The 26,792-nt window shown below is 44.5% G+C and overlaps 1 long non-coding RNA gene across 1 annotated transcript; it reads left to right on the top strand.

Annotated features, from left to right (window-relative positions):
- Window positions 1–616: 616 nt before the first annotated feature.
- On the top strand, window positions 617–26,792 carry LOC135913235 (uncharacterized). Its single transcript, XR_010567918.1, has 2 exons — window positions 617–783; window positions 26,521–26,792. It is a non-coding gene; the product is annotated as an uncharacterized lncRNA (long non-coding RNA).

Genomic DNA, 26,792 nt, shown 5'->3' with positions numbered 1-26,792 from the left:
GTTTGTTAAACATGGGAAGAGCAATTTAATGAACAAGGCATGTACACATTCGGGATGTAATTTTGATATTCTTGGCGTTTTAGCACAGAAAACCAAAAATATTTGCTGTAATTTTGGCTGGCAATGCTGCGCGCTGAGCGGTGTTTAAAAAAGGCACAAAGGGGCTCCTCACCTTCTGCTTAACTGCTATAGAGTCTGCGGGTTACGTGAGGGTGTACTGCGATAGTTGAACTCATCCGCACTGTTCAGGTGCACAAAAACAAGGTATGAACACTGTCCGATGAACAATATTGCTTGTTTCTTTTTCGTTAATTCCGCCGTCGTTTTTTATTGACTGAAAGCTGCGTTATGCAGTCAAATGTCTTGCACCTTTAGCTGACGAGTGATGTTTCGATGAGTGCTGCCAGCTTTCCTCTCTTTTTTCGAGCGCTCAGTACAGCTCACACGAATCACGAATTCCCACTCTCCCGCATGCGCGAGTTCTGTGAGCTTATTTGAATGAAAATTATCTGCACCCCATCACGATGTGAATCCGTCATCACTTCCTCGATGCCCGTGCTTCAGCACAAGGAAAGAAGACATAAAAGAATGGCAGGTAATTTTGCAGTGAGGGCACATGTCGATCAGTGCATCCTTTATCTAAGACGTCCTCCGCGAATACGGGCTGTTACCAGAAAAGCAACGACGAAGAACTTGCACGCTTACGCCGCACTGGAAGAATGAAGGCTGCTCTTTGCGTGATAGGCCTGCTCGCAGCAGTTCACCTACCTGGGCTGGCACTAAGTAAGTGAGAGCAATGAATTTCCACCTTATCATCGCGTACAATATGTCATTCGGGCAGAAGCTCGTCGTAATTCGACAGCTTACGTGTCATAAAAAGGAACAAATATAACAACTCAAGCTGCAGAAACAAAGCTTTGTGAGAGCTATTCGTTTATACAGCTATAAGCTGGCCAAATACACAGAACATGTACTTTCGTACATGTTCGAACACTGAGTCATAAAAACCGCGCAATTCCACCAGGACGATACTATACATAAAGTACGAAGCATTGCATACAGGGCACGTTTTCACAGCAATGTTCGACTCCTTACTCACTAACATATAACCACCTAGACCTACGGAAGCGCAGTTGCCTGTAAACCAATTGTCCCATATTTAAAATGATGTTCACTTTATACAGTGTACACAGTGTTTATGTACAACGATGATGTGACAGAGACAGTTTACATAATTTTGTAGTGATTCTATCAGATGTGCATATAAAGAATGATCATGTGAACGAGAGCATGCACACACAGAAATCATGGGTACCTACAATCTATGCACATTCAGTCAATACTGCTGGTGGCCTGGCTACAACAACCAGGCTGGTTGAAAATTAAACCGTACGACTCCATCAGCCACCGACAGGAAACGGCATGACCACTTTCGAAGCAACTCTTTTTCTTCAAGGAAGAAAGACTTATTTGACAGCAAGGCCATCAGCTCAGAGAAGAGCCTCTGCAGAAGTGGAAACAAAGCGCGACCTCTCACCGGCTACGCCGTAGACAAAAGGCCCCACAGCAATTAAAAGTCACGCGATGCGGCCACGAGAGCAGTGACCAGATGTAATTCAGAGGTTAACTCCAAGGCCAAGGAAACCAGCATGCGCGGCTTTCCAAAATACCCTGGCAACGACGCATTGCAGCAGCACATGGTTATTGGATTCTTGAAGGGAGCAATTGGGACACTGCGAAGATGGGACTATGCCGCACCACTCTAGCCTGTCACGCACTGGGAGCACTAGCCACCCTAGACACCACATAAAGTCGCGTAGGTGGTCAAGCTGAAATAATGCCGTTGGGGGCCCCACGACACATGATTATGACGTGCATGGCGCGCTGGGGAAACTAGAGGAAGCCGTAACGCTGACATTGTATCTACAGCACGATTTTCGAGAACATCTACATCAAGACATACCTGTTGTGTGTGCCGATAAAATGTCCCGGCCGTAGAGTAAAATGCAGGTTCGTGAAGCACCTTTGATCCGCGGTTAAATTTACGCCCCGTAACATGTAACAAATTTTTATGCCGATAAAATAGCAGGTGAGTTCACGCGCAGCACTCTGATCCCACTACAGGCGAAGCAGAAGTCGCAGAACAAGCAGCCGGCAGCGGATAGACACGGATGGGAACGCGAACCAACCGCGAGAACATGGTTACCCAAGCGCCGTGCGACAGACCAGTTCTGTACTGTCCGACCAGAACAAGGAACCAAGAAGGGACTGCAATGATCTAGTAACCCATTATTGTGACATTACAACGTGACAGACGTACCCCACTCGGCCTCAAAATAGCGACTGGGCTAAGTACCTTCTTTCACATAGGGGTAAATCATACCCTTGAACATCCTGAAGATCTCGCCTTATATCTTCAAGAAGTCAGAGCCACACAGAGTCTGATTTGTCATCATAGGTCTAATCAATGCCTATTATAGGAAGAGAATCGCTCTTTAGAAGACGGAAAAGGTGACTTAGGCGTGCCTGTGGTGAAGCAATGAACAAATAACGGCATTTTGAAAAAAGCTGCGCAGCACTTGAAATATTCCGTACTCAGTGAAAATTCAAAGGCTACGGAATAAGCTATTTTCATTCTTGAGATACAATGTGACGTCATCGGCGAAGGCTGTCACCTTCACAACACCGCTACAAGGCAGTGGGAGACCACACACCTAAGGGGTCTCTCAATACCGAGCGCAGAAATTGCTCAAGGCTGAGCTGCTGGGGATACAGGGCACCCTTAACGAACACCGCGATTAACGGTAAATGGTGCCTTTACACGATCATCAAGAAGCAATGTACTTCATGTATTTGAATATGCATTCCTAATACGTTCAACAAAATTTGACAAAAAGCCGTATGAGGTCAGTACATTAAATATGGAGCTATGTTGAAAGTGACCGAATGCCTTTTCTTGATCTTGTGAAACTAAGAGACCAAGTACTGACCTGGTCAGCGTGTATGTCAGTATGTCATGCCTAACGAACGATAGACTACGCATCTCTCTGCCAGGGACTGAGCATGCCTGATGGCGTCCTCTCAAGGAAGGCATGAGGCTTCCGAAGCGTCGAGTGACAACAGGTGCGAAGGCCTTGTAGGGAACATCGAGAAGCGTGATTGGCCTCCATTCCTCTGGATGGTGTGATGACGGGTCGTGCTTATATGTCAGCACAATACGACTGCTGCGAAAATTAGATGGGAATTCAAAGTTCTCAAAGCAGCGGCTGATAACAGACATGAAAGTGGCACCAATATCTTTCGAGAATGTTAGACAAAAGCCAACAGGTGATCCGTCTGGCCCTTGAGTCGAGTCATGCTTCATGGAAGATAATGCTGCCTTCACCTCGTCAGCTGACGTTCATGCACAAAGACGTTCAGCGGCGTCAGGTGGAGCCTGAGGCTGCCCACTCAGCATGTCTACGTTACCATGATCCATTCGCATAGTCGTACGCGCCATGTTTTCAAAATGCGATACAAAGAGCGAATAATCATGCGTAGGAGGTCACATAACTGGAAGTGCTCTTGGGGCCGCAGAACCAAATCCATCCGGCTCTCTAAAAAGCGAGTTTCTTGCCAAGCGCAAAACTTCAGGGTGTGCACACGGATTAAGTCTACATCACCCAGCAGCAGCTGACAAGGACAAAGCTGCGATGAGGCGTTGGAAACCCCTCCGCAGCTCACGCTGCCATGACTACATTAGCGGAGTCGGTTGATTTCCCCGAAGGCCAGTACGGAGCTTTGTGGGAATATCAGCTAGTTCTTCTGAGCTACGTCGTCTGAGTGCGCGTCCTTCAACTGAACAATGCGGACGTCATGGCACCTTGAGCATGTCCCATGACTCTGGGTCACATCTAGAAACACAGGCATGCAATTCTCTTGACAAACAAGTGCGCGAGCGCGCGTCATGTAGAACGCGGATGCAGAGGCGCCAAGGTTTTACTGGTGAAGAAGCAGCGAACCAAACTTCAAGCATAAATCATTTGTGATCGTGAATATAAAGAGGAGATGAAGGGAAAGTTATCACATCACATCTCGAGACATACTGAGCTAAATTGCTTGGCACATATGCACGCTTTAATGTGCTGAACGACGCGCAGCACCACCGCGTCCAGGCAAACGAGCCATGAAAAAGTCGATATGTATCCAGCAACGAAAAGTGCTAGACGGGGCAACGCAACTCCCGTGCGTTCCGATCAGGGTGATCCCAGCCCGGGCTTCGCACATCTGCTCACGTGTCTAAAAGGGAATTAAAATCGCCAACAAGCACTACGTGACGACCGTTCAGGAAATACACATCCAGATAAATAAAAATATCATTGGACTTAGTAGCCTGCGCGGGTACATAGATAGACAAAATACGTAACCCAGATGAAGATAGCACATAATCAAATGTCAATATCCGCCCTGTCCCATCATAAAAAACATAATGATCGCGCAATAAAGCTCTATTGGAAATAATAATACCAACTGCGCTAGAACGTCATATCGCGAAAGAGAAAAAAAAACAATCTACGTTGAAAGTGTGTTTGAAAGCAAGGACATGCCCAATGGTGAAAAAAATTATTTCTTGCAAACACAGAGCGTCAAATTTTTAGCGTGGGCCACGTTGAAAATTTCAGCTTGTTTTTAGGACTACGGAACCCCTGTGCGTTTACTGAAATAATATTCAGGGTGTCAGCCATATTCAATAAAAGTGCCACCGAATGCTCTGGTCGAGTTCAAGTCGACGCCTCGTGAATAAGTCCAAGAGGCATGCAGTAAACACGTCCCTACTTCGATGCTCTCGAAGAAGGCCGAGGTTCCTTTGGCCGCTGTAACTCGGCGCGGCGATCAGGGGCGCCGTCCGAGCCAGAGGCTGACGCATGGGCACGCTTTACGTCTCGTGCGACCACCATTTCTACGTCGAGTTCATCCAGGCTTGCCAACAGTCCAACACTACTATTATCTCCAAGCCTGAAACTGTTTTCTGATGATGATGATGTGGGTAGCGGTTGGGCTGCGGGATAATTTCATCACCCCCGACAACTTCGGCGGCCGGGGGCTCGTTCAGGTGCAACGGCGCAGTGGCTTTGGCACAAAGCCACAAATCGGATGCGGCGTTGTAAGTGATGCAATTGAGGCGGATGAAGCCACAGCTGATTTTGTGCGTGTATGAAGAGTAGAAATAGCAAGGTTAGGTATTGTGGCCGTGTTTAAAACCTCGGTGCGATCAGGAAGACTGGTTGTAGCAGGCGAAGTAGTGCCGCTATCGGCCACAGCATGTATGTCCGCTGCTTGGGGGCCCAGCAAACATGGCGTGTTGCGATTTTACCACGTCATCAATAGCACAGTCTTCTTTTTCGGTTGAAGAGGCCGGCGAACATGGCGTGTTGTGAGTGCCCGAGCTGCATGCTTCTTTGTCGTTTGCCGAAGCTGTTGTGGTGTCAAGGCAATTTCTTTGATAGGGCGCCACGCGCAGTTGTGACCGCAGCGGACACCGGCGGTAGGGGGGAAAGGTTGCAGCACCAGCGTCCGCGTATGGACGCCGCAAAGGACACGTGACCATAGGATGACCATCCCCGCAACGCCACAAGGAGAGACTCGCAGGTAATTTGGGACAGGGGCTGTGGTGCTCAATCCCATCCGAACGAAGCGGGTGCCCAAGATCACGCCACGTCATACGCTCATAATACCGGCGTTGAAAGATAGAACCTTGCCAAATGGAGATAGTGCCTGGACGGTGGCTTCGTTTGGAACGAAGGACGGCATCAAGAGGCAGGTTACGTTGGTGACCTGCATGTCGACGCAGGACAACGCTTGCCACCAGTGACAAGGCAGCCAGCATCGACGATTAGTTTCATGGAAGCCATACGCTTGACGGTGACTTGGAAGTTCAGGCCACCGATGCGGTGAACGCAGTAGATTTCAAAGAGGCCAACTATTGAGACCGTCGCGTCGACGATGGTCTCGGGACCATTCCCCGTAGGTGCAACAACATCGAAGACTTGTGCCATCCAGGGAGTCAGCGACGCTGTAGGTGTCATGGCCATCTTATGACCCATATTGCAATTTATAAATTCTAGTTGTGGGCCTCGCAAGGTGGATCAACTTAGAACGAATTCTCAGGACGACATCAGTTTCGATATATAAATTCCCGAACTTTGCGGACAAATTGACGTTCCAGTTACTTGTACGCTTCAGTGCATGAAAGGACGTGTTAACAAATTACCTGGAACGCCGACATATTTCTCCGCAAAGTTCGGGAATTTATATTTATTTATTTATTTATTTATTTATTTATACATACTGCAGCGCAATTTGCGCTATAGCAGGAGTGGGTTAATAAAGTGTACAGAAAATGCATTGGAGTATACAGCGGTAAATACAAGCGAACACTTTTACAAAAGAGCACTGGTGAAAGAATACACAAGAAGTTATACAAATGCTGCCAGGCTTACCCATGCCTGATTATGCCCATACCCATACCCATGATTATGCATCTGGGATGGCGGTTGCAAAAATTTGGGATGAGCCTGAGCGAATGGATCCAGGTAATGAATTCCAGTCTTCGATTGAGCGGGGAAACAAGCTGAATTTGAACATGTTAGTACGTGCTTAGTAGGGTATTAAGTTTAGGTCATGATGTCTTCTCGTTGATGATCCCGGCGCGAAGTTAATGTAATTATCATTTGAGAGCCTAACTAAGGAATTGACAATGGACTGCAAGAATTTTAATGATTCGACACGGCGACGAGAAGAGAGCGTGTTTAGGTTCAAGGAAGAAAGTGCTGAAGAGGGCGAGAAGTCTCGACCGTAACGATGACATATAAATCGCACAGCTTTTTTCTGTATAGCCTCTAGTTTATTAATCTCTAACTGCTTAAGCGGGCTCCAAACTACAGATGCATGATCAAGAACAGGGTGGATTAGAGATTTATACATTAGTAACTTTGTGTCTTTATTACATCGGGTTAGCGTTCGCCTCAAGTAACCTAACTTTTTTTAGTGCTTTACTGCATATGAAGTCAATGTGTTTGGACCATGACATGTTATGCGTAAAAATGACACCAAGATACTTATACTCAAAACCTTATCTACTGTACGGCCATTGGACGAGTAGATGAAAAGGGAGGGGGAAGATTTGTTGCAGAAAGACATCAGAACGGTTTTATTGGAATTAAAGTTCCTTTGCTAAGTGTTACACCAATCGCAAAACCTAGAAAACGACTCTTGAAGGCGATAATGATCATTAGAAGATTTATTCACATCATATAGAACGCAGTCATCAGCATAGAGACGGATGTTAGAAGAGCAGTGAAGTGGCAAATCGTTTATGTATAATAAATAAAGAAGCGGCCCAAGGACGGAGCCTTGGGGCACACCTGATGTCACATCAACAGTAGCAGAGTCAGTCGAATTGTAAGAGACGAACTGGGAGCGAAATGAGAGAAAGCTTAAAATCCAGTTAACCAAATGAGGATTATTCGGCACAGCATTAAGTTTAGCAATAAGTTTAGAATGTAAAACGGTGTCAAATGCGTTCGAGAAATCAATAAAAATTGCATCAACCTGGTTGCCTACGTCAAGGTTAAATGAAATGTCATGCGTGAACTCAACTAGCTGCGTTAACGTGCTAAAACCGCACCTAAACCTATTTTGCATGTTAGGCAGTAAATTATTTTATTCCAGAAAGAGCGTGATGTGCTTATGAATGATGTGTTCCAACATTTTGCATGACTGTAACGTCAGTGAAATTGGTCTGTAATTCGACAAACACTGCTTATCTCCAGATTTATAAAGAGGGAGCACTTTGGCTAACTTCCATGAAAAAGGTACAGTAGAGGATGATAAGGACTTTCTGAACATGACTGACAGATATTTCGATGACCACAACGAATAACGAACAAGGAACGCATTGTGTATCCCGTCCGGACCGGCGCATTTCGTAACATCCAGGTTTAATATAAGGTTGAGGATGCCTTCGAAGTTTATCTCAACGTCACTGATTGCTTCAGAAGAAACTATATTGGTAAGTGTCGGGATAAAGTTCTTATCGGAAACAAACACGGATTGGAAATACTTGTTGAATGCATCGGATATCACCGCCGGGTCGCTAGTGACGTCGTTATCTGTTCTAAAAGAAGTGGATGAAGCATCGCGAGGTAAAATAGAAGACCAAAATTTTCGTGGGTTAGTTCTTAACAAATTGTGCAGGCGAGCGCGAAAAAAGAAATCCTTGGCATTTTGCAACATAAGATTGAGTTCTTTCTTTGCCTTAAGAAATCTATCCAATGCCATGGGATCAGTGCCTCTTCTGGAACGCCTTAACCTTCGAACGCGACGGGACAGATGCAAGATATCGCGAGTCATCCAAGGAGTGTTAGAATTTTTTTCTTAGCTTTAATGGGCACAAAACTTTCGATAGATGATTTGACAAGACGCTCAAAGTAATTAGCAAGGCAGTTGACGTCCTGGTAGTCTACAAGTGCACTAAACGTACCGAAATGATGAGATAAGGCATCAGTAATGGAGTTGTCGTCCGCAGGAGTGAAATCAGGGAAACTAGTAAACGTGTAGGGGGATTTAGAAATTGGACAGGAGAGTGACACTAAAACGCCTCTATGGTCTGAAATACCATCAATTACGTCGCAAGAAAAGTCACGTTTGGCTAGGTTAGCGCTTAAAAAAACTAAGTCAAGGACGGAATTTAATCTGGTTGCACTAGGAACAACCTGGGTGACACCAAATGACAAGGAAATGTTGATCAGTTCTTTACAAATAGCTGTGTCGTGACCGACTGCAGACAATGATGGCCAGTGGATGCCAGGGGCGTTGAAGTCACCCATACAGATAAAACTCGACGAAGCCATGTTGATCTCGCTCATGAAATTTGAAACAGCATGAAGAACATCAAGAGTAGAGCCGGGGGGACGATATATAACACTAATCACAATACACCGATTATGAAGGTAAATTTTACACCACACGGATTCTGTTTCTGGAGGAGAAGGCAAGACTGAGAATCGCAGATCCGACCGGATAAGCAGTGCCACGCCACCACCAGTACCGCTAACCCTGTCTAAGCGCACGGCTACAAAACCAGGTGGAGTGAACTCAGATTCATAAATGCCATTGTGCAGCAGAGTCTCTGTGATGCCGATAACATGGGGGGAATGAATAGATATAAGGGACAATAAATCAGGAAATTTTTTAACAACACTACGAGCGTTTATATTCAAGACAACAAGGTTCTCAAAACGGTCAGGATGAATTCAGGAAGTGGATGGCACGGAAGTCAAATGGCCAGACTCAGAAGAAACACGTTGAGCGGGTGCCATTACTAATGAGTTTGAACTGTCATCCCAGTTACAACGAACCTTGTTAATGAAAGCATGATCGTGTCTGAACTTCACAACAGAACCGCTGTCCCGAAAGAGGCTGATGCATCCCAGATTTTTTCCCGAATTAACCGAACCCTAGAAGAAAAGTCTCCTTTAATGACGAAATTTGAGCCCTTGAGTTTTGAAACTTTTCTAAGAACCTCGGTTCTGTCGCTGAAGTTGGAAAGTTTATGATTGACGGGAGGAATGTAACCAGTGCGTGCTCTACCGAGCCTGTGGCAGCGCTCAATATGAGGGCAGCTAGTCTTCAGGTGCTCAGTAAACACAGATGAAACTGCAGTCATCAGGGTGGTAGCGTTTTCATCCATTGCTTCAGGAATACCGTGTATTATCAGATTGTTTCTACGACAATGGTTTTCAAGTCTATCATTTTTTAAGACCAAGTCCATTACCTTAGTAGTCAAGGCATTTATTTCAGCACGTAAATCACGCAGTAAACTAGAGTCTTTCGACATAGGAGTAGATTCTAGTGCATGAACACGCGACTCTAAAACATCAAAGCGACGCGCAACGGACCGTTGAAATGACTTAATTTCCGCAACATCTCGTGCCAACTGAGTCTGCCCTTCCAATAATTTAGAGAACATTTCGGATACCGAAGGGTCGTTTTTGTCATGGCTATCAAAGAAAGGGCGAGCATCGTCATTCTCATCGAGAGCAGAACCCGGTCCACGCCTAGACTTAGACCGAGGGCCCGGGCCAGGGTTGATTTCCACATCTCAGCTTAAGAGGAGACAACTTGCGCAATACAATGCATGCGAGCAGCAGGATACAAGACGTTGTGGGCAAGGGAGCAGCAGCAGAAAGCGATCATCAGATCGGATACACTCGGCATTAGAATAGTAACATACCTGCATTAAGCAGCGATTAAACATGGTGCCGGTGCCGCTGCAGCCTAGCCCACTGAAGAGTCGATCCACGCGCTGGACATTTATACCGTCGGCTACTGACGTCACAGACCGAGAGTTGTCGATGATTGGCTGATCAAAGGACAGGGCATCGGGGTGACTGGCATGCTGTAGCTTGAAGTGGGACACGCCGAGGTAATCGCATATGGTAGCGATAGAGCAGTTCCTGGGCAAGCACTCGATGACGTCCACGTGCTCGACCGCTAAGGGAGCCAAGTCAGACGAAGCAGTTCCAAGCCATGTGACACCGCAAAGGGGGGGTACAGCAAGGAAGCCGAAGAACTGCATGAAGAACAAGCAGCGATTAAACAGGGGGTACAGCAAGGAAGCCGAAGAACTGCATGAAGAACAAGCAGCGATTAAACATGGTGCCGGTGCCGCTGCAGCCTAGCCCACTCAAAACTATCTCAAAACTGGGGTCAAAAAATATCTGAAAACTGGGGTCATAAAAATTCGTTCCAAGTGGATCGAACTCCGCGGCTATAATTTGTAGATTGCAATATGGGCCATAATGTAATTGCTTCAAACTTAGTGATTTTTTAGTAATTAGACTATTTTGCGTGTCATTTTCTTGTGCAAGTATTGTCCAGCGCTTCGAGTATACCATCATCAACTAGAACTGGGATATCTGCCACAGGCAACTTTTAAAGATTTTTGAAACTATTCGCTGAAACAGCCTGTATTATTGTGTTTTAACTGCAGTCCACCTTAGGGCACAGGTGCCTTGTATTGGCACTGCAGGAGGAGCAAACTTTTGCATATTTGCGCTTTTCGCCTGTCGAAAAGCATGGAAAATGCAGTTGGCTATACTGTCACGCCCACAGTGGTACCACCTTTCCGACACATACAGTTACAAAACCACGACCACAGCAGCCCGATAGGCCGCATCAGATAGCCTTGACGGATTTATTTATTTGTTGATGTCAGAAATTTTAACGACACTCATCGCAGGCTTTACCAGAACACATTATTTCTAAATGACTAGACAAAAAAAACGCACAGCGAGCACTCACACAGCGCCACACCGGAGTCCTTTAGCTGAGGTCACACAAGGGTGTAATTAAAGGTTATCTAGCAGGGAGCTTGCATGCAAATTGTGTAGTTCTCCAGGATTCATTTGCTGGCGTTATAAGAGGACGCCACTCGGAAGAGCACAACGACCCTTTAGGATCTTGAGAAAAGCTAAGATGTGAATGGACTTGAGTTTAGCAATATTCAGGCTTCGTGTGACTTACCTAAAATTAAACCTGCAACGTGGCGTCGATGTCGTATTGTAAGTGTACATATGTGCAGTGAGCACGCTGCCCTAGCTCCGCACGACAGATAACGATATTGGAGAGCACTGGTCGATTAAATGGCATGTCTGACACCCCAGTATACATGCTTCTGTCCCTCCAAAAGCTCCGGCTTGGCTTTCGCACTGAGCACGAAAAACTAGTCGCCAACAGCACTTTTTATGCATGCCATAATAGTGGTCACTAGCATTATTGATCCACAAAAACGTGTTTTCCTTACTTCGGGTGAAGAACGTCTGCGAAATCTCTGCGATGCTGTATGCTTTGGAATATTTTGTTGAGTGATGGTTCAGCAGCCAGAACTGTAAGGGGGTGCTGCTTCACATAGTTGATCGAACAAAGCTGTACTGCCTTCTAATGCCACGTCTATCGTCCGCTGCGAGCAAAACGGTACCTGACGCACAGAAGTCCGCAGGTCTGCCTATAGGAATACAGAAAATGTGTCTTCACGTAAAAACTGCACATTCCAAGATATGGTGCCATATCGAACATTTAGGCTAGTCACCATGAGCCGTAATGAATTCATTCTTACTGACGCGCCACCGATTATATAATCAGCAATTTTCTCTAGCACACTTTTAAGGTCTGAAACGCTTTGAACGACGTAAGACCGCTCAGTGTGTCTCTGCCACACCTAGCTTCTCTGCCATTCCACATTTGTTTTATGCGAAAGCGTTAAATGGCCCATTGAGCGAAAAAGCAGGCGTCTGTTGTCCGTAGCAGCGAAACGGCACTTCAGTTCCCATTGGATGAGACGCTACTTCACGAGCGCGCCTTGAAGGAGCCGAGCGCCCGAATGGGAGCACCTGCTGCCCACTAGTACACCACATGCTCTGTGAGGGGAGACGCCATCACCGCGGCTTCCTCGCACCCTCGCTGCCTCTCTCGGAAGTGGGCACGCGGTCCGTATCTCTCTCTCCCACCCCCATTGGGCGTAACCAACGCCACCTAGTCTAAGTGGCATTGGCTTAGCTCTGGCGAACGTTTGCCGGCCTTGGTGGCCGCTGCAGCTTCCTCGATCTCTCGTCGCGCAGGACGCCAATAGCATGCGGCGTTGCCGCCGGAGACTGCCGCTGCTTGCTTGCTCGGAGAGCACGCACCGCTATGATGCATTACTCACTGCGCGAAAATTTAAGATTGCCGTTCAATTTTCCATTAATGCTTTCGTATCCACAAATATAAGTGATTAGGTGTTTTTGCATTTGGTAACACCACATACTATGTGATCATGTGTTCCGCCAGTAAAATATAGCATAAGACAGGGTAGATGAGAAAAAAAAAGTATACTGTGATATATGATGAATGTCGATGGTAATTAAATTAACATTACTTCTCATGATAGGTGTTTAATTAATGGTCATAGGTTTTAGATTCTTGTCATGGTACAATTACCGAGACCGCCACATTTATTCAAAAATACCCCGTAGGCCCTCATTACATAGGGGTAGGGGGCAATCACAGGCACTGGTCATAGATTATGCATCATACTGAAGACAAGAAAATATAACTAAAGTAATGATAGAGTGAAACATAGGTAATATATACAATGTAATTAAGTCACAATTATTACACAGAAAACATTAGTACATATTAGGAGAACAGGTTTGTATAATACATTCATTCCCAGAATGTTCATTTATTTATGGGGTTGAGTTACTTTCTATAGACATTTTTAAATAAATAATGCATATGTGAAAATCTACTGACAATGATGCTCTACAAATTTTTACAGTTTGAGACGAAATGTCCATAGGTCCTGAGGCGCTAGTAGACAGCCGTGTATCGTCTTGTATGGCGCTGATGGCGACGTACATGCGTACAAATGGCGGACCATGCGTACAAATGAGTGAAGGTGTCTGGTTCCGTGCACAATAGTGTGATCTAGCACAGCGCCGGTGCTTGTACGTGGTGCCATATCGAGGGAAGTCACTTCGTGTACGATGTAGCGGTCGGTGGAGCCTGCTACGTGGTGCAACTTGTGACCTACACTGGCATTAGTAATATAAAAGCCGTAAACAATAGTAGCCCGCGATAACGCCACGTACACGAGCCTCAAGGGAGCTTGCGGTCGTAGTCGTACGCGACCTAATTGTACGTCACTCCCTGGGACTAGTGAATCGTGATTGCATTAGCGTGCACAAGAGGAAACAGCGTGCTCTGAAAGTAAACATTCTGTTTGGCAGTTACCGCTGTAGTATCGCTGCACTGTTCGATCGGCACCCAGTCCATGTGGACGGCAGTATTGCTCTGGCGTACATGCTGTGCCTTGGCCCACGCGACGAATCCGACGGCCAGCGATGGGAGCTGTAGCGATAGTCACGCGGTAGATTCGTTAAAGAGTTATAGCTCTGCGGGCCAGTGGGTCAGCGGACACGCCACTGCGCAAGCTGTACCGCGCATGCGCACTGTCGTCTACGCAGGCCCGCTGGGCCCACTGGCTTGCTGAGCTATAACTCTGTATTATTGTCACGCTCGACACACTTGAGCTTGCCCATGCTGCCGCTGATAGGCCATCGTTGACATCAATGTTTGCCAGAATCATGTAAGGTTTGCCCATGCCTAGTTACAATTCTACAGCCAGACTCTTTATGTCACTAGTCTTCGTAGTCACCATCTACGCACGGACGACCTCTGGATTCTTGCTTCCGACATCGTCAGCCGGCCTGTAGACAACGTCGTCCACGTTTTCCAGTCACCGGCCGTTGTAGCAGTCGACGTCGTAGTTGATGTAACACGACCTCATTTGCGTTAGGGGGCATTTGGTTTTGGCACGACCTCTTCGGTGGTGATAAGGCGGCTTTCGTTTATGCCGGCATCGCCGTCCGTCATGTCGGTGCCATTTGGCAGTTGCGTTAGAAATATTGAGGTCACGACGGCCTGCTGGCACACAACCGTGACTAGAGATTGGTACTGCAGGCTCTTCCGAGGGTGGTTCATGATCAGTTCGCAAATTTAGCGGGCGCTCTGAAGATACATCTTCATGGCCGGTATGGGTGGTAGCTGGTGCAGGTCTCCGCACAGATAAACTGTGCACAGATAAGTGCGATAAACGTCAATTTTTCCGAAAGGCTGGTCGAGCTGTTGCGCAATTTGACGGAGATGGTTGTCCATCTTCACCAGCACCTCCGAATTCACCATTCTGACTTCGTCGACAAAGACGGACTTGACGAATTCAAAGTCACCGCGATACGTGTTGAGGTCACTGTAGCCCGCAAGCCCGTGTCACCTTTTCTGATCGATATCTTTAGCTCAGAGTGCCCTGTAGTGCCTGCGGACGGAGTCGTCTTCTTCCTCCATCGAGTTCCCGTATTTTAACACATCATTTTCTCTTCTAGAGCACTATGTCCACAGATATTCTGAAATTTATTCATTATCACTTGGAATAGTCCGCCCATTTCATGGCGAATCCCCTATTTTTGGTAGGAGCCACATACTCGATAGGAAACAAGAGCAGCCACTTGCCGCAATGAGGAGTTGGCATTGGTACCATGGTTGGTTGTGAACACTGTTCCCTCCACACAAACCAAGTGACACACATCCAGTGCTCCACGTCAGCGTCAAAGTGTTTCGTCGGGCAGCGGAACCTACGCAGTCCCGCGTCTACAGTGACCCATGTCGGCGTCAAAGATGTTCGCTGAAGAGTGGCACGTACGAACCATTTACATATACTCAGTGAAACAAGTTGGTGCGATGATTGTTTTAGAACCCTGTTAGTTCATCACAGACGCCGGACGCACGAGCCACATGACTACGAACTACCCAATGTCCCAGGTAGGCGGCACAACGGTTACATACATACATACATACATACATACATACATACATACATACATACATACATACATACATACATACATACATACATACATACATACATACATACATACATACATACATACATACATACATACATACATACATACATACATGCTGTCACGTAGTAGTGACGGTGAAGAAAGCAGCAAAACTGTGAATCACAAAACTTGCGTTGTATTGGGTGAGCCTGTGCCCTCAAATACGGGCTGCACCCAAAAACAATGATTGCGGCGAAAACAGTCGGCGACTGTCGAACATCTGATCAGGGGGTTAAGCGCGCCGCATTTTATACATGGGTCATCGAAGGTTACATATTAATCGGTAGTGCCCGCGTGGCTTTCCGAAAGTTCTACAGAATTCGCGTCGCGCGTACATGCAATCAGATTAGCCAAGGCTCGGTAACAGCATACCACGGATAGAACCATCGATAACACTCTAGAAACGTCAAATACATGCAGGCGTGGGCTGTACTGAGCGATAGCGTTTGTTAGACGGTTAAACGCGGTCACGCGATGAGAGACAAACAAGTGCATGTGTCTATACATACATACATACATACATACATACATACATACATACATACATACATACATACATACATACATACATACATACATACATACATACATACATACATACATAGCCCCCGGAAAGTGCGCGAAGTACCCTAAGAACATAACGCATTACCACAGAACATTCTGTGGGCCCACCCTTTTCGGGCCCGAAAGAAAGAGGGCGTTTTCCCTCTCTTATAATCATAATCAGATAATGCAATTATTGTTAACATTAACCACAATATGCTCGTATTTGTCCTAAGCCTAGAGAAAAAAAGAGAACAAATTGAAGAGGCTTAAGAATACCGAGACTGCGGCGGAAATCCCCCGATTTAAAACGACTGAGAGGAGTTTCGTCCCTTCAAAGCTGGCAGTTAACTCACCGGCAATCAGTTCGTATGTTTTTTCTCCAGCTTTCTTTGACCAATAACAGCAGTTTTGCAACCAAGCCATATGAACGAGTAGCGACATCTTTCGGTAAAAGATGAAAACACTAAAATTCTCGAGCCTTAACATTATGCGCAGCAAGCTAAACACAAAACCAAAAAATTTACTCGCCATTCCGGCCATGCGAAAGTGCATGTTCAGCGAAAGTTTTGCAAAACCATCGCTACAACTGCTGAAGGGGTGCGCAATGTTTTACTTTGTTCCCCCGTAAAGGCTGTTTCACATGCTGCGACTGCAACGACGAAAATCGGTGCTGTCGCACGCGTCGCAATGCGATTTTTAGAGGGCTCATTTCACATGATTGCGATTTCAACAATGCGACTGGTGCGACGCCCAGGGTTGCTTACTGCCAGGTTTCGTGGCACACGCTGCATAATTCTTTTATTGTAATGAATAAAACGTTTACAGTATGATATTATTGACTTTTCTTGACTACAAGCAAATAATATGTACGTTTACTAATTTAAAAACGTTAGTTAAGATTTGTCTTGGAGTGCGCGACGGCGGTTTCGGTAGTTCAGTGCGACATGGCGCACGTAAACAGCTGTTCGCAGGTGGTTCTGCGCCGTATGTTGTCTCATCTGCCTTCTATGACCGTTTCGTTCTGCCTGCGCTACAACAATCTCCAAGATGACCTATCGACCGGTTCATATTGCTACCCTCACCTTATATTAAAAACATATGTACATATGTACATATGTACATATGTACATATGAATATGTACATATGAATATGTACATGTGTATACATATTTTTCTGCTTGTCTGTTAGCGGCAATCTGTTAAACTACCGTTCTTTCTTTTTATTTTTTGATGTTCCAGTGTATTTACATGCCTTGTCTAGCCCCTCCTGCATGGGCCATAACTGTTGGCTTGCAGTATTCTGAAATAAATAAATAAAATAAATAAATAAATATGCAGTAGTCGGAATTCGGCTGCCACGAAGTCGTCGTGTCAGCCCAACAATATCCTCGCGCTACCCGTGCTCAGCGTCAGCTTCTGAAGAAAGGATGCGTGTATATTGCCCATGATTGCGCATATGTGGTGCCTGCTACTAGCCATATTCTTACGCCAAACGCAACAAGAAGCACCAACCCGAAAGCACGCGTGTGCCACTGAACGAAGCCTCAAATGATCTGTGTGATTACAACGTGGAATGAAAATTGTGTTGTGAAATTCAACCTTAGCGCTATCGTGGTTCCTCCATCGCCGTGCTTGCGCTGCGAATATATGTATGGGAGCCCTCTCTAAATATTTCTAAAGGCGCAAAAGCCGACGCATCAAATGTTTCGAGCAGTTACCGTCACTTTTGTAGAAACCTGTACGTTGTAACATATCATTCTAAAAGACACGCTTCTCGCCCACTTTGTTGTCCTGTGTCTCGGCTGGCAGTATACTAGGAACTTCTAACAAGAGGACCATATGAATACGCGCTATTCACAATGCAGGATCGTAGGCCTGCGGCAGGCGCACTTGCCGTAGAATTTTTCAGCTTTCTGCTCAGCCTCGCACTTCTCTCACGGTTAACCTGTTTTGTGGAAATAAATATTGTTCTTATATTATTAATGTTATTAGATATTATAGTTTCTTCACTGTAATTTATAGCAATCATCCAGATTTCTTAAGCTAGGCATGCATTTAACCTGTATTAGATAAACATTGTTAGGACATGCTTATGGGAGTCATTTCAAACTAGATGGCTCAGTCAAAGAAAGTACAAATTAATGCAGGTCTCAATGTTTATTCGAATTTGGTATTCCTAAACAGATTATATTGGCAGAATTTTATGCCTGCTTGCATTTCCTGCAATTCAATGTTCAGAGCTGGAAAAACTGATTCCTTTCCTTGCTGTCGAAAGGCTGCGTCAATGTCGATAGCAAGCTATAATTATTCATTTCGAAAGTGTTAAGCAATGACTACATGTCTAACTTATCAATGCGTTTTTGTTCCACGAACACAAGTTTTCTCTCTCCCTCTTTTGACAGCCATGGAATGAAACCGTTCACTTTCATAAGTATCAGGATGCAAGCATTCTGGAGTTTGTTCTGAGCATTTGCCTGCATCCTATAGTGTGCATGTTTGTATCAAGTTCTAGTGTTACAAACGCAGTGATCTACACATATTGTTATATTGCAACAAACAAATTTATTTAACTTTGTTTTCAAATCTACAATGTGGCCATTCAGTAGCAACGACATTAATAAGCAAAAAAAAACTGCAGATTCAGTGTACGTGTTGGAATCTATGCATAGTGAAGTTTTTGTCAAGTGGTGAATTAAATGCTGTTAAAGGAAGTGCGATATATACAATTTGTCTTACTTTCAACAATCCAACATGTCATTTTTTGCAAGGTTTGCTTATGCACCGCATAGGTCACAACCTTAATGTCATGTAATCTTTATGCATTACCCTGTTCACAAACCATGCCGAAACGCAAATGGCAGTTAATGTAGATGCACGCTGCGAGACATCAACACATTGACATTTGTTGAGCAAGGAATGGTGCGAGGTGTATGCAGATGAATGAATGACGTGCTTATGTACTTATTTATTTATATACCTCGCAGGCTGCAAGGTTGGAGTATTATGCAAGGAGGAATAAAAAAGTTGTTACAAAAGAAAGAAGGGCACAACAAGAAAAAAACAGCAAAAAAAGCAGTACCAATACATTGCACCAACTAGCCCAACATGTTTTACTGGCACAACATTATACAATACTTAACAAACAATAACAGAAAAAGTTACTGCCCATGCACCCTGTAAAGACGGTAAACCAGCGAAGCTGAAATGTGCGGCCCCGGTGTTTATCACTAATTCCTATGGTTTATTCAAGTCTTTCTATATTATTGGTTATGTCTGTGTTTCTTAATGAGGTTAGGCACATGTTTGGCTTGGGTTTATCACATTGTTTATTTGGAATGCCACACATCACACTTTGCAAGATCACCATCATGGAAAGTGCAATGAGTGGTTCATTGTGTTAATCCAGCGGGTCCATCAAAGTCTTTCTGAATTATGTTACGCAGTTGTGTTTTGTAATGCGTTAATCATAATGTTTATGACTCAGTTATGCACTGTAGTTACGAAGTAACACACCGGGGCTGCAGATTCCATTTAATTAAATACAGGGACACATTTTCGAACCTATTGGGAAGTTGGAGAGAGACTTGCACGCACGCTCTGCTGCTAGAGAGAAACGACGTCACTATCAGTCTAGTGAATGGCCCACCACACCTCTGCTGCGAGATAATAATGACCTCATGATCTTGTCTTAGCTCCATCCCCCTCTGTGTCCCTTCCCTGCAATAATACTAAATAAATGTATGTTTGAAATGCATAAGCATTTCTATGTCTACCCAACAAGGAAATTTCTCCGTCCATCATGCAATACGAATGCAATGGCTCACACCCCCTTAAACAATGGCTCACACCCCCACACTAGGGTTTTTGTGATCGGACCATGAGTGTTTCGCATAGGCATATACAGCTTCACTGTAAAAAGAATGAACACCTTTCTGCTAGAGACCAAGACAATTATGAGGTGTATTAACAAGTGAAAGTTTATTGAACATGCCGAGTAAATGCTGGTCGACAGGCAATAAATCGAATTTACACAAAAAGCAGAAGCAAGATCTGATGTGTGTCCATACAGATCCCAACAAGAAAGGCATCCATCTCTGAAAGTGTAACAGAGGCCATGCTGACACAAAATTCTCCCAGTGTCTTTGCATCTACAGCTTCCATAATTTCTCTAGGCAGCCGATCTCCACAGAATGCTAGCTTCCTCTACAACGCACTCTCCACATGTGAGCGTGCATTGTAGAGGAAGATGCTAGCATTCTGTGCAGATCGGCTGCCTAGACAAATTACGGAAGCTGTAGATCTAAAAATGCTGGGTTAATCTTGTCAGCACGGCCTCCATTAGAAATGGATGCATTTCCTGTCAGGAAACGCACATGAATTTTCGCTTCTCTTTTTTGTGTATGTTCAGTCTATTGTCGGCGAGCATTTACTCAGTGTGTACATTAAACTTTTGGTTGTTAGATCATCTCGGTTTTCTTGTTTGTCCTATGTGTTCTCTGGTGCCATTTGCAGCCAGGCTATTCATTTTTCTTTTAGTCTTCAACAAGTCACTTTAATAGCCCTTATGATGCTTCTGTGTGCCTTATAAAATCTTTTATTTGGCCAATGTAGCAAGAATGTATAGTGTGAAGCAGTAAGAACACGGTACGCTAACTTCTAATTAAAAGGTTTATTGTGAAAATGCAGTGATCTCTAAAGGTTACCAGAAAGTAGTACAGCAATAAAACCTGATAAAGACTAGTGCTTGATGAAACCAAACATAAAAGCGGGAAAGGGAGAAAATACATATAAGATATACAAGTCCAGGGAAAAAAAACATTGTGATCACCAAGTGTGCATGTGGCTACCTTCCAGGAAATTCATTTTTTTCCCAATGGCATGGAACTGGAAGAATGTGCTTGCATAAGCAAGCTGTCAGTCTGTCTATTGGAATAACAACAGTGTTTCTTGAAAGGTGCTGGCATGCAGGATTGTCAATTGTAATTATTTTTTTCCTGCAGTTGGAATTTTTCTCTATTTTCTTTCTGTAGCATTTTTATTTATGTTTGGCTGCACCAAGCACCAATTTTTATCTATCCTTCAAAGGTGTCTTTCTTTTTCTGGGGAAAACTCGGGGAAGGCGGGAGATGGAAATTCAAGACGATGAGCAACATGAGAACAAGGTGAAAGTAGGAGCCAACGTTTCCACAAGTGGACCTTGAAGAAGACAAGTCCACTTGTCGAAACGTTAGCTCCTGCTTTCACCTTGTTCTCGTTTTGCTCATCGTCCTTTTCTTTTCTGGTAAGTTATATAACTCGCCACATTTTTACAAATGAACCTCAGTTGAAAGTTAGTCCTCATCCATATCTAGTGTCATCCTGTTGATACTGCTTCATGCGATGCACTCTTGCAACATTTATGAGTGTGTGTGCGTGCGTGTGTGTGCACATGCGTGGATTTGGATGTGAGATCGGGCCCTTGGGCAGAGGTATCATTCTTCTCCTGTGCAGCCTTATGAATTCATTAACTGTAGTGCAACAGAAATGCGATGGAGAGGAACGAAGTGAACACACAGAGCGCTTCATTCTTGTCTGTTGTCTATCTGTTGCGCTTTAGTTAACAATGAATACACACAAACTCATCCAGTTTTCAGTTATTATGTCGGGCTTATAAGCCCGCTTGTGTCCTGGAATATCTGCATGGCTATGTATCCTGTAATTTAATTTCTGGCCATGTGCTTGCAAGTCGCGTATCACTTTCCTGATTTTCCTGACAATCTTGTATGATGTGCAGGCCCAGACAGTTTCTGGTGAATCCATGCAGGGTGTTGTGCAGGGTGTAATCTGCACTGCAAGTGCTGCTTTGATTGCTTTCATTTCAGCTTTTCTCGGTGTAGGATGACCTGGAATGGTACTCACTTATATAGGGTTTAGTTTTATGTAGTGTCATACTACTGTTACACTGCTATTGCCAGATCAGTGTACTATATGTGCCTTATGTTTGCTTGCATCTTCATGATTAGCAACCTCCTCTGTGCATTTGGCAGTTGCATATAGTCTCCTGGCCTAATTGTTTGCCCCCATATTTCATGGTATGGGCCTGTTGTGTTTCAAGTTCAGGTACTCCCGAGGTTGTGTTTCTGAAGGGAGGGTCTTTGCATCTCATATGCTAGCTGGCATAGTATCTTGGGACGAGGTTCTGAGCTCTTGAGACAAAGAATTTGTGCTGCAGGCTGCGACTCTACTCTGTCTAGGTGCTTGTTCGTTAGCTCTTTCTCATAGAGGTCTTCAAGCATGGTAAAGTTGGAAAGACCTGTTATTACTACCCGATGCCTGTATTCGATGAGTTGTCTTTATGTGCTGCTGGTAATTCATACCGGACCATACCTTGGACACAAGCACAGCATCTGCGATTCTCTATAGTATCCACTCGTCCACCCCCACTATTTCGAGATTATTCTTTTCACCAGGTGTGGAAGCTGCGTCCAGGCATTGCATAATTGTTTCACCCATGTGCTGGCTCTGCCGTCATGGGGTTACACTAGCTGAGGATTTGTGGATGTTGACTTGCGGGCATATTTGTCCAGCTATGTGGATCACAACGTGCAATCTGGGGTAGTTCTTGATTCTAGTCTTTATTTCTTTTCCGACGTCGATATGAGCTGACTTATCAGAAAGCGAGAGGCCAGACTGGCCAAGAAAGTCTGCAGTGTCGTCGAGGGCTTGTTGCATCATTCTTGATTTCTGTATAAGATAGCTTTCCCATAGACTGTAATACACCATAGGCTGTAGTGTTTCTTGTAGTATGCCCGTGTTGTTGGTGTGTGCGGGCCAAATGTACCTCCAACTCTCACCTGGAATTTTCTGTCTTTCAGAAAGTTACTGTTTAAGTGCTATACCAGAAATACTTTTGCTCATCGTTCCTCTTATTAGAGCAGCATGAGGTACTGCTGTTAAAAGCCTATTCACTCACTTCATTCTTTCATAAGCGGTATTGCACAATGTCCTGTAATAAAGTTTCTGCTGCTTATGGCCCACTCATATCTGCCGGAAGGGACAACTCTTGAAAAAGGTTTTCTCTGTGCTATGTGTGCGACGTAGTATGAGCATTCATGCCTTGACATTTATACGTCAGTAGAACCAGCTTCCTGAGAGAGTACTTGCTATACCTGATCATGCTTATTTGTGCAGCGCTGTTGAGCAATACATATTGATGCAATGAATATTTACACACTCGAATCATCACGAAAGATAGTTGTTTTACAATTCTGCCCTTTGCTTTCTATTGGTGTTAGATTTCCCATAGGCATGCCCCCCTATGCAACAGTATTTTGAAGTGTAAGGGTTCAATAAAAGGTGATGAACTAAATTTAAGTGCAAGAGCTCTTTTTCTCACCTATGACTCCCATCGAAATGCGACTTCCATGGCTGGCAAATCAACCCCTCGCCTTGTGTTAGCAGCAGAATGCTATAGCCACAGTGGCAGGTGAACAAATTGAAGAACAATATTTCTGTCTATAATTTTTTTTCTTGCCTGCATGTAAGTAAAGTTTGGAATAAGTTTGTCATTGCAAAAAATCCCAGGTTGTGGTCTTTTATTGAATAAACCACATATTATGTATAGTTGAAATGCAGAAATTTGTTCTAAAATCCTCGGGTGATATATGTTCTTGCAAGTGGCATGGTATTTCATTACTTATAAAGATAGTAATCGCAGCGGATATCGTTATATGGGCTTACACACTAATATATGTGATCACAAACTTATTAGAAACTTACTAGAAACATGTAAAGCATATGAATGTTTCTGCACACTTGATCAGCTGTGAACGTGCAAGAACTGCTTGTACTGGCTGACTTCACTGCACAGTTTTGATTTACTTTTCTTCAGCATGTCGTTTTATACTGTTTTATCCCCACAAGAACAGACCGCTTGCCTGCGTTTCGCATTGTTGCACGAGTTCTACATAATTGTGCAGGAGGGTACGTTGTCACTGTGCCACTATAGAAAGCAATTTACTTAATCTACTAGCTGTACAGTTAATTACCTTGCAGATCAAGTGTTCATACAGATGCAGTAAGGATACAAAGTCCGCAACATAGTCAATGTTTATTGGTTTTTGTGCAAGAAAAAAAATTCTCCACAGAAGAGGTGCAACTTAACGTACATGTAATATTTTATTCAAGCCACGGATTTAATGATATCGTAGCAAATTCATTACGATAGCCTACACTTTTGCTCTGTCAAATTTAATAAGAGGCAAGATAAGCTTTCAAGATGCATCGGGAAATTCATGCTTGAAAACCGACAAGAAAATGCAACTGAATGGTACCGCGTTCAGCGCAACGTTGAAACTTCGGGTACTTTGCTGTCTTGTCATTTGCGCTTGCCAAGGTTGAAATATTTCAAGCGGCTCCGTAAGCGCGATTTTTGCATGCTACTCAACAAAAGAAAATTGTGACGACCTCGTCGTCTGCTAGGGATCGAACACCTCCTAGCACTGACAACTCGCAAAGGCGTACGAAGCAAACGTGAAAATGCACTTCATTTGCTGTGTAGCGTGTCAACAAACGCATAGCAATCGGAGAATGCAATCTGCGGTACAATTTTTTTATTCTCCCTTAGCGTACGTACCGAATTCGACGATCAACGTCTCCGCACATTGCACTTGTCGTTCGAGACGCCATTTTCCAAAACAAACCGGCGAAATAGCTCCGTTGACAGCTCTCCGCGCAATTTCGACGGAAAATCGCAGCGATCGGTGCGACGGTGCGACTGTGCGACCAACCGGTTGGTCGCAGCCGAAAATCGGGGGGTCGGCACTTCGACTGCGATTTTCATCGCAAACGGCGGAAATCGCACTTCCGGTGCGACGAAAATCGCATCATGTGAAACAGGCTTAAGGCAGAGGCTACGAGCGCTCATCAAAGTGAAGCCAACAGTGCATGCATTCATTGAATGCTGTTCGCTTCACTTTGCTGAGCGCTTCTAGCCTCTGGCTTACGGGAGCATGCGCCATTGCATTGTTCGCTTGCTTACGGTAGTATGAGCCATTGCTTACTTGTATATGAACTATTACATTTTTGCTTGCTTACGGGGGTATCAGCCATTACTGATGATCACAGATGCTTGTTTTGAGCTTGTTATTAAGTGTAACATGCGCCGTTCTGTACGTTGTATGCGTGATTCCGATGAATCTATGCACTGTTTACTTCACTTTGATGAGTGCTTGTAAGATCTGCACTACGAGGAGGCTAGCTTAGGGGGGTATGAGCCTTTTATGATGATGAGACTTTTCGTTCGCGGACGGGCTCGAAAAATGCCGACCACCAGTAGGCTAACACTTTCGCTGTAAAATAACGCGTTTTGCCCCGTGACTACCCTAAGCCCTACCCTAAGGCGGTATATCATAAATGTACTGTTAGTCAAAAAATTTCACGGAACACGGGATCTCAAAAAACTTTCACTTCGCGAGCCGCCTGTAACAGTAGCAAGAAAAATTATATGCAAGAATGTTACTAGCATACATTCTAATCGAGGCCCGAAAGGCAAATACCAAGCTGAGTAGTAAGGATGTGGAGAAATTCAGATTTTTATCAGATTTATTGGTGCATAATGTTTTTAGATTAACGGTACTTTGTAATGACATTACACAGCTCCTCGCTCCTCGCAAAAGGTTAAGCTGAAGTGTCATTGATATACCAGTATGACGTGACAAGAAAATTTCTATGAATTTGTCGAACTAAGGAAGCTTTCGGCGTTCTATTGTACTACTAACTTCAAGCTTCCCTCAAATTCTCATATTTACAAAGGCGTGTTGCCAGTTTCCGCCGGCGTAATAAAGCTTTTAGGGTGCTTCCAGTGGGCAAGCATCTTGAAACACGTTCTTAAATGAAGAATAAAAAAGCCCATCGAGTCTTTACGAAACACTTCAACAGCACCTGCGTACGGGCTAGATGGCGCATTGCAGATCGACGGAAAATAAGCGCACTGAAAAACCTACACCACTGTGTGTGTCTTTCTGGGTCTTTCTCGGCTGTTGTGTGTGTTTTCCAGTGCGTTTACATTCTGTCGATCTGAAACACTTCAACTGGCGCCTATGGCAAAATGCACCTATGTATATACAATGTATTCTATTGGGTTAGGATTAGTTGTATGGAGCGAGATATGCATGCTCTCGCATTTAGTTGCACTCAACATAACTGGGCAATCGCACCACCAAGACTGGTGCTATCAAAATAATTATGTAGTATTGCATTGCTTGAGGAGCCAGCAATAGATTAATAAACAACATGGTCGTGAGAAAATAGTTTGTAAGTGCCTTTATTTTCATAGCAAGGCTCTTATCGTACGTTGTTGTATCGTGCGTAATCGTAGTTGTTGCCCCTGAAGTAATCAAGTGAAGAACACATAAAAAATTATTCAAAAAAATCTAGTTGAATCTCGTCGCAAGATTTCTAATGGAATTTCTTCTTGTTTTGTTTCATCCCGGTTTTTTCTATCTTTCTTTTTCAGGTTCCAGAGAGCTTTCTAAAGTTGACGACGTCGTATCCGCAGAGCAGGGCATGGATTCAGAGAAAAGCGAAATGCGATTGCGAACAACTACGCAGCCATCATGGCTGCCACGGTTCCGTGGAATACCCAGCCCCGAAGAAATAGCGAAAACCTACCGACGGATGAAAGAAGCACTGAGTGACGCCTACGAATCATTTCGCCAGCGGATTGGAGCCATATTTCAGTAAAGCAATTTTACACTCTTGCGGCCAATAAACGCATTTTCAAACATA

This window comes from Dermacentor albipictus, chromosome 5, assembly GCF_038994185.2.
Source record: "Dermacentor albipictus isolate Rhodes 1998 colony chromosome 5, USDA_Dalb.pri_finalv2, whole genome shotgun sequence".
NCBI lineage: Eukaryota > Metazoa > Arthropoda > Arachnida > Ixodida > Ixodidae > Dermacentor > Dermacentor albipictus.
Note: the sequence above shows the minus strand (reverse complement) of the source record. Positions and strands in the feature narration are given on the sequence as shown.